General features: G+C 36.5%; 1 protein-coding gene across 1 annotated transcript in view; it reads right to left on the bottom strand.

Annotated features, from left to right (window-relative positions):
• Window positions 1-4,630, bottom strand: part of KCNH5 (potassium channel, voltage gated eag related subfamily H, member 5) — a 258,275-nt gene that overhangs the window by 108,522 nt on the left and 145,123 nt on the right. The window lies entirely within an intron of this gene.

The following is a 4,630-nucleotide window of genomic DNA, read 5'->3' as shown; positions in this document are numbered from 1 at the left end:
ATATATATATAATCACACATAGACTTAATTTCAACCTAGTCCAAGATAATCAGAGCACTGCCTCCCTCGCTGATCATAATTTCTGCCAGTCATCTCTCACTCCCTTTGCCCCAGTTATGATAGCGTTCTTGGTGCTACTCAAACATTCTGAACATATTAACTCTTCAGAGTACCTTCACTAGCTGTTCTCTCTGCTAAAACACCCTTTGTGAGATCTTTACCTGGTCTGTATCCTCTCCTCATTCAGGTCTCTGCTCAAAAACCAACTCAGAACAGAACCCTTTCCAGACCTCCTTATCTAAACATCCTCTTCCTCCAGTATCACACTCCATCCCCTTAGTATGCCTATGTTCTTAATTCTATTTATCACTACTTTAATTTACACTGCATATTAATTTAGTGTTTGTTTATTATCTACCTTCTCCATTAGAAACGCAAATTCCATGAGTGCAAGTACAGCCCTTGCCCTTTTTGCTAACTGCTGTATTTCCAGAACACAGACCAGTTCCTGAAACATAGCAGGTATTAAATTTTTTTCCAGGAAATTCATACACCAAAAACCTAGAAAATAGTTTTTAGACACATTATATTTTCAAGTCACAATCTCTGGTGATACAGAGACATAGGAGAAATATACATTATTAATGCAGATAGGAGACTAAAATATTTAGAAGCCAAGATGATACATGTCCTGACTATATGAAGATAATAAATACATTGGGAAGACCTATTGTCATTCATCAAATATAAATGCCCATGCTTGGCCTGGCCAGTTTTGTAGAGTCCTGGTATATAATTTTACCCTTTGAAAGGGATACTATATAGTCAATTCATATACTCTAATAATGATAATTAGCCTAATTTGTTAAAATTTGATAAGACTTGTTATATGTTATCCTGCAACCTTTTAGGCTTAAGGAAACTTAAAACAAGTTAATTTTACAAGTTAACATATTTAGAGTCTCAGTAATTCTAGAATACACAACAATAAATGACTTATTTAAAAGTCTTGTATATATTTTTTATTCACCACAAAGGGATTATTTAGAAGATAATTATGATAGAATAAAAATGGCTGCAAATTTCCTGATACCTTTTCCATTGAGAAGCAGGATGTATATCCCTTGCCCTTGAATCTAAGTGTACTCTATGACTGTTTTAACAATAGAATATAGTAATATGATCAAATGCCAATATCTAGGCCCATGCTTAAAGAAACTAGAATCTTGCCCAGCGGGTGTGGTTCAGTGGTTGAGCATTGACCTATGAACCAGGAGGTCACGGTTTGATATCCGATCAGGGCACATGCCCAGATTTCGAGCTCGACCAGATTGTGGGGTGTGCAGAAGGCACCCAATCAATTATTCTCTTTCATCATTGATGTTTCTAGCTCTCTCTCCCTCTCCCTTCCTCTCCGAAATCAATAAAAATATATTGCTTTTAAAAAAGAAACTAGAATCTCGCAATTCTTCACTGTTAGAACACCTGCTCTTGGAGTTTGGTTCTTATGTTGTGAGGAAGCCCAAGCCTTCTTCTAGAGAGGTCCACCTGGGGAGGAATCAGGGCCCCTGGTCAATACCCTTGGCTGAGCTGCCAGCTAAGCACTGGCCTTAAACTGAGCAATTTAAAATATTGATATGAGAAGACACTGAAGTAACACTGAGGCTACATAGGTGGTTCAGCCATCACTTCTTTTTCTACTTATATTCATATTTAATAATATAGGTAAGCTCTGAAGGAAAATGTTCCATCAACTTATGATTGCATGTGCAGAAAGTAGCTTGACAACATCAGCTTAGCAGCCAGGTAAGCTCAGCTTGCTGAGCCGATTAAGAAGTGGATTTTTCAGACTCATTCAAACTGACCCAGCTGACACCACATGGCCTGCTAGCCTTGCACAAATTGCAGATTCATGAGTAAAACAAATAGCTGTTCTTGTTTCAAGCCACTGAGTTTGATTAGTTACGCAACCATAATAATAAACCCTAATAAAGACAGATTTGTTCTTAACCTGGTAGGAAGCCTGGGAGAGGAGGATAGTGAGCTTCTTATCATGCACATCAGAGCCCAATAGTACCTTTTTTAAAAATATATTTTATTGAGTTTTTTACAGAGAGAAAGGGAGAGGGATAGAGAGTTAGAAACATCGATGAGAGAGAAACATCGATCAGCTGCCTCCTGCACACCCCCCACTGGGAATGTGCCTGCAACCAAGGTACATGCCCTTGACCGGAATCGAACCTGGGACCCTTTAGTCCACAGGCTGATGCTCTATCCACTGAGCCAAACCGGTTAGGGTACCAATAGTACCTTTTGAAAAGTGCTTTCTAAAATGTTAATGTATTTTATCTTTTAAACTAACAACTGCCTGTTATTTTTATAATATAAGTATTAAAGTCATGAATTAATGTTTAATGTTTTCAAAGAGATGCATAGGTAGAAAGATTGAATGATGCAATAACACAAATCATAGATTTCATTATTCATTCAAGCATTTCTGCATTCAGTAGATATTTATTGAATAATATACTATGATACTAGTATGCCAGCCACCAGTGATACAATGATAAAAAAAGACAGACATAATCCCTGCTCTCCAGTAGTATCCACTAGTTCCTACAGAAAACTATTATTAGTCTTTAATTCTTCCAAATCACAATCTTTGAAGGAAGGCTAATAATCTTTTGCTTTTCATAGTTTACAAAAATCCACAAATAAACTTATAATCACTCCAAGTATATAAACTATAGTTTATTTCTCACGGTTAAACAATTTGCAGAGTCAACAAAAAATCTATGTTCAGCTAGTTAATTGTAACAGCCTCCACTCCCACGATTGCGCATGCTAACAGACAAGATGTTGATACGCAGGTCTCTGAAGAAAGGATGTTCTCCAGTCACTTCATTTTGTTTGCTCTAGAGGTCAAGTTGCATCCATTCATTGCCTTATTAATAATTTGTATTTTTAGACTTTTCATGATGACATCTGACATTTACTTTTCCTAATTATCTTTCTTTTCTAAACCTTGGCAAGTAATCATTGGCCCTAGACTGAGCAATTTCAAATATTAATATGAGAATGCATTTTCTGGTAACCTTTAAAGCCACATAGGTCATCATTGCCCTTTTTATTTATATTCACTAAAGTCCACATTTAATATATTTTATTTTACAGAGAGGAAGGGAGAGGGATAGAGAGTTAGAAACATCGATGAGAGAGAAACATCGATCAGCTGCCTCCTGCACACCCCCTACTGGGGATGTGCCCACAACCAAGGTACATGCCCTTGACTGGAATCGAACCCGGGACCCTTCAGTCCACAGGCCGAGGCTCTATCCACTGAACCAAACCAGGTAGGGCATAAAGTCCACATTTAATAAAGATATTTAAGGTGTGAAAGGAAAATGTTCTACTCATCTGTGATTGCATGTGTAGCACACAGTGTCTTAAAACATTTGAAATAACTCTAGTTGGCTTTAGAACAAAGAAAAGAAGCTGATCTTCAAAACTTCCCATTACAGAGTCTTACTTTCCTTCCTGCTCTTTTATAACATCTCCTGATCTCCTTGGATGCTCTGCTGTAATGATCCATATATGTAGGCACCCTCTGGGCATCCACTATTGAGCCAGACATGTCTTCTTTCCAAGTCTTCACTTAACTATGCCCCAATAGCACCTGAAGTAGGTCGATTATCCTGTTAGAACTAATCTCATTAATTTATGTTGTATTAATTATCAGAAACAAATACAGTACATTATCCCTATCAGGGATGCTGGAATTTTGAATGGGGAATTCCAGGTAATGCAAGTTGATTGAATCATTTTTACTAGTAACTGTCAGCTATTAGATAAGTTGGGGCACAGAAGGGGCACATTCTAGAACTTAACAAATTTTTGCATAAATTGGACAGATTGCACCAGTTTATAGCTGACCCCATGATTATCGTACAACTGGCTCCATTAAAATAGCCTCATTTTAGTGGCAATGCTTATTGATATTTCCTATATACCCTAAAGAGTCAATTTAGAAAATTAATCATGAACTTATATTAATCAATTACTAATATAACATCAAAGATATTAGAAAGGGAAAGAGGGGGATAAGTGGAAAGATGTTGGAAGGTTGTTTTTTCAAAAGAACTCTGAGAAATTAATGATTAGTAAAAACAAAGAATTAAAGGATCAATATAGCTTTATCTCCACTTTATCCTTCTATGATAGTTACTCTATCTTTATGTAAGTAAATCAATTTTCTTTATTCTCTATAATCTAGCACAATTCTTTTGATTCTAATAAAACTAGTACACTCACATTGCTTAAATAGCTATAGAAGTTTTTGTAACTCTGATAAAGATGAACTGGGCAAGATAGAACAAAGCCTCATAAATAGGAGGAACAATAATAATAGATGTCAATGAATACTGATCTCATCATTTCAGAATCATTTATTATGAGTCAAATAAGAAGTCCCAAAATATATCAACTGTCAGGCAACCAGAGGCAACCAAAGATTAAAATTGTATGTTATCTTTAGATGAACCCAGCAGCTGGTACAGACTACCGCAGTCTCTCTCTCTTTCTCTCTCTCTCTCTCTCTCTCTCTCTTTCTCTCTCTCTCTCTCTCTCTCTC

Source organism: Myotis brandtii, unplaced genomic scaffold (genome assembly GCF_000412655.1).
Source record: "Myotis brandtii unplaced genomic scaffold, ASM41265v1 scaffold423, whole genome shotgun sequence".
Classification (NCBI taxonomy): domain Eukaryota; kingdom Metazoa; phylum Chordata; class Mammalia; order Chiroptera; family Vespertilionidae; genus Myotis; species Myotis brandtii.
This window is presented reverse-complemented; position numbering and strand designations above follow the sequence as displayed.